The following is a 10,000-nucleotide window of genomic DNA, read 5'->3' as shown; positions in this document are numbered from 1 at the left end:
GTTTTGCCAGCTGGTGACAAACTCTGCAGAGATTCAAAACACAAATAAATGACATGAATATGGGAATGTATGTTTTGATTGGCTGAAAACCGGCCACTTTCTGGAGGAACATCTGAATTGTAGGAACATCTGAAATGGAGGAACATAGGATTTTTTGTGTGATTTTTTAGTGAGTGTGCTGGACTAAACAATTGGACTAAAGGAGTTACTGTATATTTTCTTCAACCGAGGATTTGGATTCCAGTCTACAGTTGGATTCTGGAGTCTACAGTTGGATTCCAGTCTACCGTTGGATTCCAGTCTACCGTTGGATTCTGGAGTCTACAGTTGGATTCTACAGTCTACAGTTGGATTCCAGTCTACAGTTGGATTCTACAGTCTACAGTTGGATTCTACAGTCTACAGTTGGATTCCAGTCTACCGTTGGATTCTAGAATCTACCGTTGGATTCTACAGTCTACCGTTGGATTCCAGTCTACCGTTGGATTCTGGAGTCTACAGTTGGATTCTACAGTCTACAGTTGGATTCCAGTCTACAGTTGGATTCCACAGTCTACAGTTGGATTCTACAGTCTACAGTTGGATTCCAGTCTACCGTTGGATTCTAGAATCTACCGTTGGATTCTACAGTCTACCGTTGGATTCCAGTCTACCGTTGGATTCTGGAGTCTACAGTTGGATTCTACAGTCTACAGTTGGATTCCAGTCTACAGTTGGATTCCACAGTCTACAGTTGGATTCTACAGTCTACAGTTGGATTCCAGTCTACCGTTGGATTCTAGAATCTACCGTTGGATTCTACAGTCTACCGTTGGATTCCAGTCTACCGTTGGATTCCAGTCTACCGTTGGATTCTACAGTCTACAGTTGGATTCTACAGTCTACAGTTGGATTCCAGTCTACCGTTGGATTCTAGAATCTACCGTTGGATTCTACAGTCTAGTGTTGGATTCTACAGTCTACAGTTGGATTCCAGTCTACCGTTGGATTCCAGTCTACCGTTGGATTCTACAGTCTACAGTTGGATTCTACAGTCTACAGTTGGATTCTACAGTCTACCGTTGGATTCTACAGTCTACAGTTGGATTCTACAGTCTACAGTTGAAAACTACAGTCTACAGTTGGATTCTACAGTCTACAGTTGGATTCTACAGTCTACCGTTGGATTCTACAGTCTACAGTTGGATTCTACAGTCTACAGTTGGATTCTACAGTCTACCGTTGGATTCTACAGTCTACCGTTGGATTCCAGTCTACCGTTGGATTCTACAGTCTACAGTTGGATTCTACAGTCTACAGTTGGATTCTACAGTCTACAGTTGAAAACTACAGTCTACAGTTGGATTCTACAGTCTACAGTTGAAAACTACAGTCTACAGTTGGATTCTAAAGGATTTGTGAAGTCAGTTGCATTAAATTATTTTGACTTTATAGGCCGGCATTCAGGGAATTCAGACCCACTGTAGAGGAAGAGGAAGCATCTTTGTCTTGTTTTTTTTGTGCGGCGGCCTCTGTAGTAGTGGCTGTGGCTTCTGCCACGCATGGGAATAATACCGTGAGTTCAGGAACAGGAGAATCAGAAGCTCCCAGAGTTTATCTGTGATCCAGTCATCAACGCGCCCACCATTACAAAAACAACGCTATAGATATAGAGACTGAGTTTATTTCACTTGCTTGCCAATGTATATTTCCCATGCAAATATAGCCCCATTGAATTGAATAGAGAGAGAGATAGAGAGAGAGAGAGAGAGAGAGAGAGAGAGAGAGAGAGAGAGAGAGAGAGAGAGAGAGAGAGAGAGAGAGAGAGAGAGAGAGAGAGAGAGAGAGAGAGAGAGAGAGAGAGAGAGAGAGAGAGAGAGAGAGAGAGAGAGAGAGAGAGAGAGAGAGAGAGAGAGAGAGAGAGAGAGAGTGTGATCCAGGTGTGTTCTCTCCCCTCCCTCTCTGCAGTACTGGACATCCTCGTCGTGATATTCTATAGACACCCAAATATTCTAAAGTCATTAACGACTGGATGAAGCCCCCAGGCAACTCGCAGTCGTGTCCAATCCGCCAGTCCAATATTTGCTTGCGTTGCATTTAGTGGTTCATTGGTGGAAGAGAGGAGCATTGCTGGTGGCAGGACAGAGAGGTGCTTCTTTGGCCTGGCAGCCTCCCTGGAAGCATAGCAGTCTCCCTGGTGGCGTAGCAGTCTCCCTGGTGGCGTAGCAGTCTCCCTGGTGGCGTAGCAGTCTCCCTGGAAGCATAGCAGTCTCCCTGGTGGCATAGCAGCATCCCTGGAAGCATAGCAGCATCCCTGGAAGCATAGCAGCCTCCCTGGAAGCATAGCAGCCTCCCTGGAAGCATAGCAGCCTCCCTGGAAGCATAGCAGCCTCCCTGGAAGCATAGCAGCATCCCTGGAAGCATAGCAGCATCCCTGGAAGCATAGCAGCATCCCTGGTGGCGTAGCAGTCTCCCTGGTGGCGTAGCAGTCTCCCTGGTGGCGTAGCAGTCTCCCTGGTGGCGTAGCAGTCTCCCTGGAGGCGTAGCAGCATCCCTGGAAGCATAGCAGTCTCCCTGGTGGCATAGCAGTCTCCCTGGTGGCGTAGCAGTCTCCCTGGTGGCATAGCAGTCTCCCTGGTGGCGTAGCAGTCTCCCTGGTGGCATAGCAGCATCCCTGGAGGCGTAGCAGCATCCCTGGAAGCATAGCAGCATCCCTGGAAGCATAGCAGCATCCCTGGAAGCATAGCAGCCTCCCTGGAAGCATAGCAGCCTCCCTGGGTGGGGGAAGAGGAGAGGAGCACTATTAGTAGTAGATCCTTGTTCTCAGGACGATAGCTCAGAGCGTCTTCATTGGTAGGCTTAGAGAGGATCCTTCTTCTGTGGTGGTCTCATGGTGACATTATACCTGAATCGGATGCCTGTCTGTGTGGGTCTAGCTGGGGAGCTACCTGACTACGGAGCCTTGCTGGGGCTCAGATAGAGCTGGAGAGAAGGGTGAGTAAACTCTGGGACTGGGGCTCAGATAGAGCTGGAGAGAAGGGTGAGTAAACTCTGGGACTGGGGCTCAGATAGAGCTGGAGAGAAGGGTGAGTAAACTCTGGGACTAGGGCTCAGGTAGAGCAGGAGAGAAGGGTGAGTAAACTCTGGGACTGGGGCTCAGATAGAGCTGGAGAGAAGGGTGAGTAACCTCTGGGACTGGGGCTCAGATAGAGCTGGAGAGAAGGGTGAGTAAACTCTGGGACTGGGGCTCAGATAGAGCTGGAGAGAACGGTGAGTAAACTCTGGGACTGGGGCTCAGATAGAGCTGGAGAGAAGGGTGAGTAAACTCTGGGACTGGGGCTCAGATAGAGCTGGAGAGAAGGGTGAGTAAACTCTGGGACTGGGGCTCAGATAGAGCTGGAGAGAAGGGTGAGTAAACTCTGGGACTAGGGCTCAGATAGAGCTGGAGAGAAGGGTGAGTAAACTCTGGGACTGGGGCTCAGATAGAGCTGGAGAGAAGGGTGAGTAAACTCTGGGACTGGGGCTCAGATAGAGCTGGAGAGAAGGGTGAGTAAACTCTGGGACTGGGGCTCAGATAGAGCTGGAGAGAAGGGTGAGTAAACTCTGCGACTGGGGCTGCATGAGGTTGACAGCTCTCTGGACTGTATTGCTACTACTAACCCTCATCTTTCATGTAGACCAGCTACAGCATTGTAGAATTAAATCAATTTAGATTTGTAAAAAGTTAGACTGTTCCAACATTGGTGGGCATTTTAATTTGGAACTGTCTACGAACAGTACACAAGATAGAACAGACATGTCAATGTATTATATAATGTTTAACACGGACAGCATTGTCAATAAATCAATGCATAATGACGCTCTCTGATTAGAATTCACATAACAACTCAATGTGTTAATAAGAATTGCCCAATAATGTTGTATATTAACCTACTGTTCACTGGTGTATTACACCCCCCCCCCCCGGCAGCCCCCGTTGGGACCCTGGAGGTCACCCCCATAGAATTAGGATTTAGAATACTAGAAGGGACATGAACCTTCTTATGATGGGATAAAAGGTCAGACATTTTGGTCAGGGAGTTGGTCAACCATGATTTGCCAGGGCTGTGATAAGAGATTGTGTAAAACAATGAATGTGAAGAATTTTCCTGCATTGTATGTTTGTTAGCTAGCTAGTCAGTCAGATTTAAAGGAATGATCCCATGCAATATTTCAAATTAATTGCCAATATGTTAACATTCCATTCAAACAGTCAATACACTGGCTCTAATCTGTAGATGATAGGATTTAGACAAGTTGTCAACGCAACAATTACTAATATTGTATCATATACTGAATCCTGAGTGGTGCAGCGGTCAAAGGCACTTCATCTCAGTGCTTGAGGCGTCACTACAGACCCTGGTTCGATCCCAGACTGGCTCAGCGTTTGGCCAGGGTAGGCCGTCATTGTAAACAAGAACTTGTTCTTAGCTGACTTGCCTAGTTAAATAAAGGTTAAATTAAATATTGTATCAATATAATAGCACTCTCAGCTTTATAATATTACATGTTTTACATTTATGGTCTGTTTACATATACTACATGGCCAAAAGTATCTGGACACCTGCTCATTGAATATCTCATTCCTAAATCTATAACAGCCTCCACTCTTCTGGGAAGGCTTTCCACTAGATGTTTGAACATTGCTGCGGGGACTTGCTTCCATTCAGCCACAAGAGCATTCGTGAGGTCGGGCACTGATGTTGGTTCCTGTTCATCCCAAAGGTGTTCGATGGGGTTAAGGTCAGGGCTCTGTGCAGGCCAGTCAAGTTCCTCCACACCGATCTCGACAAACCATTTCTGTATGGACCTTGTTTTGTGCACTGGGGCATTGTCATACTGAAACAGGAAAGAGCCTTCCCCAAACTGTTGCTACAAAATTGGAAGCACAGAATCATCTAGAATGTCATTGTATGCTGTAGCGTTAAGATTTCCCTTCACTGGAACTAAGGGGCCCGAACCATGAAAAACATCCCCAGACCATTATTCCTTCTCAACCAAACGTTACAGTTGGTGCTATGTATTGGGGCAGGTAGCGTTCTACTGGCATCCACCAATCCCAGATTCGTCCATCAGACTGCCAGATGGTGAAACGTGATTCATCACTCCAGAGAATTCGTTTCCACTGCCCCAGAGTCTAATGGCGGCAAGCGTTACACCACTCCAGCCGACACTTGGGAAGGCGCATGGTGATCTATTCTTGTGTGTGGCTCCTCTGCCATGGAAACCCATTTCATGAAGCTCCCGACGAACAGATCTTGAGCTGACGTTGCTTCCAGAGGCAGTTTGGAACTCTGTGAATAATGTTCTAACCGAGGACAGACAAATTTTATGTGCTATGCGCTTCAGCACTTGGCGGTCCCGTTCTGAGCTTGTATGGCCTACCACTTCGCAGCTGAGCCGTTGTTGCTCCTAGACGTTTCCACGTCATGATGACAGCACTTACAGTTGACCTGGGCAGCTCTAGCAGGGCAGAAATTTGACAAACTACTTGTTGAAAAGGTGGCATCCTATGACAGTGCCACATTGAAAGTCACCAAGCTCTTCAGTAAGGCCATTCTACTGCCAATTTTTGTCTATGGATATTGCATGGCTTTGTGCTCAATTGTATACACCTGTCTGCAACGGGTGTGGCTGAAATAGCCGAAGTAACTAATCTGAAGGGATGTATTTTAGAGGCTATTTATACTGAAAATTGGTATAAAAGCTTTTTACATTTTTCACATTTAAAATGTGTCCTTCAGCAGATGCTCTTATCCAGAGCGACTTAGTTAGTGTATTCATTATATGATATCTAGGTGGGACAACCACATATTACAGATATTAAAGTACATTTTCTTCAATAAGGTAGCTGTCAGTCAGAGCTAAAAGGTGGAGGGGCGATCAGTTATTTATATTATTTTTATATTTATGATTATGTGACTATTTTATGTTGACAATAATTCTATTACATATAATTCTCAGACTGCCGTAAGCTACTGCTGCTATTACCACTTCCCCTGCTGCTGCTATTGTGAAGTCTCTGAAAATAAAATAGCTTTTTTCTGCCTGGTGCTCCAGGCTTTATCCTTCAGAACCTGAAGTTCGATTGATCCTGAAGCAGCAGAAAAACTTGTTTGAAGGAAAAGCACAATTATGTCCACATCCTTAAATGTCACCCTGTTTCCTGTGTAGTGCATAGCCCCATGGGCGTGTCACAATCACATTACCCCATAGGGGCGTGTCACAATCACATTACCCATAGGGGCGTCACAATAACATTACCCCATAGGGGCGTGTCACAATCACATTACCCCATAGGGGCGTGTCACAATCACATTACCCCATAGGGGCGTGTCACAATCACATTACCCCATAGGGGCAAGTCACAATCACATTACCCCATAGGGGCGTATCACAATCACATTACCCCATAGGGGCGTCACAATCACATTACCCCATAGGGGCGTCACAATCACATTACCCCATAGGGGCGTGTCACAATCACATTACCCCATAGGGGCGTGTCACAATCACATTACCCCATAGGGGCGTGCCACAATCACATTACCCCATAGGGGCGTGTCACAATCACATTACCCCATAGGGGCGTAAAAATCACATTACCCCATAGGGGCGTGTCACAATCACATTACCCCATAGGGGCGTGTCACAATCACATTACCCCATAGGGGCATCACAATCACATTACCCCATGGGCGTGTCACAATCACATTACACCATAGGGGCGTGTCACAATCACATTACCCCATAGGGGCGTCACAATCACATTACCCCATAGGGACGTCACCATCACATTACCCCATAGGGGCATGTCACAATCACATAACCCCATAGGGGCGTCACAATCACATTACCCCATAGGGGCGTGTCACAATCACATTACCCCATAGGGGCGTGTCACAATCACATTACCCCATAGGGGCGTGTCACAATCACATTACCCCATAGGGGCGTGTCACAATCACATTACCCCATAGGGGCGTGTCACAATCACATTACCCCATAGGGGCGTCACAATCACATTACCCCATAGGGGCGTGTCACAATCACATTACCCCATAGGGGCGCGTCACAATCACATTACCCCATAGGGGCGTCACAATCACATTACCCCATAGGGGCGTGTCACAATCACATTACCCCATAGGGGTGTCACAATCACATTTGGTAGAGCACGGCACTGTCCTCTGTAGACCAGTTGGTCGAGCACGGTCCTCTGTAGCTCCAGTTGGTAGAGCACGGTCCTCTGTAGACCAGTTGGTAGAGCGCGGTCCTCTGTAGACCAGTTGGTAGAGCACGATCCTCTGTAGACCAGCCGGTAGAGGGCGGTCCTCTGTAGACCAGTTGGTAGAGCACGGTCCTCTGTAGACCAGTTGGTCGAGGGCAGTCCTCTGTAGACCAGTTGGTAGAGCACGGTCCTCTGTAGCTCCAGTTGGTAGAGCGCGGTCCTCTGTAGACCAGTTGGTAGAGCACGGTCCTCTGTAGACCAGTTGGTAGAGCAGGGTCCTCTGTAGACCAGTTAGTCGAGCACGGTCCTCTGTAGACCAGCCGGTAGAGGGCGGTCCTCTGTAGACCAGTTGGTCGAGCATGGTCCTCTGTAGACCAGCCGGTAGAGCACGGTCCTCTGTAGACCAGTTGGTAGAGCACGGTCCTCTGTAGACCAGTTGGTAGAGGGCGGTCCTCTGTAGACCAGTTGGTAGAGGGCGGTCCTCTGTAGACCAGCCGGTAGAGCACGGTCCTCTGTAGACCAGTTGGTAGAGCACGGTCCTCTGTAGACCAGTTGGTAGAGGGCGGTCCTCTGTAGACCAGTTGGTAGAGCGCGGTCCTCTGTAGACCAGTTGGTAGAGCGCGGTCCTCTGTAGACCAGTTGGTAGAGCACGGTCCTCTGTAGACCAGTTAGTAGAGCAGGGTCCTCTGTAGACCAGTTGGTAGAGGGCGGTCCTCTGTAGACCAGTTGGTAGAGCACGGTCCTCTGTAGACCAGTTGGTAGAGCACGGTCCTCTGTAGACCAGTTGGTAGAGCACGGTCCTCTGTAGACCAGTTGGTAGAGGGCGGTCCTCTGTAGACCAGCCGGTAGAGCACGGTCCTCTGTAGACCAGTTGGTAGAGCACGGTCCTCTGTAGACCAGTTGGTAGAGCACGTTCCTCTGTAGACCAGTTGGTAGAGGGCGGTCCTCTGTGGACCAGTTGGTAGAGCACGGTCCTCTGTAGACCAGTTGGTAGAGGGCGGTCCTCTGTGGACCAGTCGGTAGAGCACGGTCCTCTGTAGACCAGTTGGTAGAGGGCGGTCCTCTGTAGACCAGTTGGTAGAGGGCGGTCCTCTGTAGACCAGTTGGTAGAGGGCGGTCCTCTGTAGACCAGTTAGTAGAGCAGGGTCCTCTGTAGACCAGTTGGTAGAGGGCGGTCCTCTGTAGACCAGTTGGTAGAGGGCGGTCCTCTGTAGACCAGTTAGTAGAGCAGGGTCCTCTGTAGACCAGTTGGTAGAGCGCGGTCCTCTGTAGACCAGTTGGTCAAGCACGGTCCTCTGTAGACCAGTTGGTCGAGCACAGTCCTCTGTAGACCAGTTGGTAGAGCAGGGTCCTCTGTAGACCAGTTGGTAGAGCATGGCACTTGCGATGCCCTGATAGTTGATTCTCTTCCTGGGACTATGTTAAACATATGCACATGGGCTCCCGAGTGGTGTAGCAGTCTAAGGCACTGCATCTCAGTGCTAGAGGTGTCACTACAGACCCTGGTTCGATTCCAGGCTGTATCACCACTAGCTGTGATTGGGAGCCCCATAGGGCGGCGCACAATTGGCCCAGCATCGTCCGAGTTTGGCCGGGGTAGGCCGTCATTGTAAATAAAAATGTGTTCTTAACTGACTTGCCTAGTTAAATAAAGGTTAAATACAACATTTTAAAATTACTGTAAGTCGCTTTAAATAGAAGTATTTGCTAAATGGAACACGTTCCTAATATTTAGTTGAATCCTGCCCCCTTTTGCCCTCAGAACAGCCTCAATTCTTCGGGGAATGGACTCTACAAGGTATCGAAAGCGTTCTTGAAACAAACCGGTGCGCCTGGCACCAACTACCGTACCCCATTCAAAGGCACCTAAATATTTTGTCTTCAAATCATTCACCCTTTGAACGGTACACATACACAATCCATGTCTCAATTGTCTCAATGCTTAAAAATATATATTTTTTATCCTCTAGTCGATTCCCTCACTGGTGCTTCCATCTAAATAACATAATACAAAAATCCCCATCAAACTCCATAAGTTTAAGTCTCAATCCACCACACTCGCCGATGTCGCACTTCCGCATCTGCGGTGAACCGTGACGGAGCTAGAGCGGTGAACTGTGACGGAGCTAGAGCGGTGAACCGTGACGGAGCTAGAGCGGTGAACCGTGACGGAGCTAGAGCGGTGAACCGTGACGGAGCTAGAGCGGTGAACCGTGACGGAGCTAGAGCGGTGAACCGTGACGGAGCTAGAGCGGTGAACCGTGACGGAGCTAGAGCGGTGAACGGTGACGGAGCTAGAGCGGTGAACGGTGACGGAGCTAGAGCGGTGAACCGTGACAGAGCTAGAGCGGTGTTTTGTCACACCGTGAGACATCCTGAATATCGGTCTTCACATGAAAATGTCTGCAGCGTTTGAAGGTATTTTTGTGCCTACCCAAAAACACGGGGTTAAATATGTTGAAAAAAATACAAACAATACTTCCTGAGCTTTCTTATGTCTTCTAGTTATAGGACAACCACTTCAAAACATTATTCCTTTTGAGATATTATTTCATTTTTTGCCATTCATGAATGTATTATTCAATGCGTTTCTCTGGGCTATAGTAGTAAAGGCCATTCAATATTTTATCAAATAATAATATATTTTTAAATGTATACCTTAATAAGGGGTTCTAACATTCCAAAACAAATAGAGAAATGACCCATAGTACGACCGTCTTAAAACAATTGTATATGTCAACTTAGAACCTC

At 47.8% G+C, this 10,000-nt stretch overlaps 1 protein-coding gene across 2 annotated transcripts in view; it reads left to right on the top strand.

Annotated features, from left to right (window-relative positions):
* Positions 1-10,000, top strand: part of LOC129861977 (G-protein coupled receptor 22-like) — a 22,313-nt gene that overhangs the window by 7,021 nt on the left and 5,292 nt on the right. The gene's annotated exons all lie outside the window — the stretch shown is intronic.

The sequence above is a fragment of the Salvelinus fontinalis genome, chromosome 9, assembly GCF_029448725.1.
Source record: "Salvelinus fontinalis isolate EN_2023a chromosome 9, ASM2944872v1, whole genome shotgun sequence".
Classification (NCBI taxonomy): domain Eukaryota; kingdom Metazoa; phylum Chordata; class Actinopteri; order Salmoniformes; family Salmonidae; genus Salvelinus; species Salvelinus fontinalis.
The sequence above is the reverse complement of the archived record's forward strand: the minus strand, read 5'-3'. Positions and strand labels throughout refer to the sequence as shown.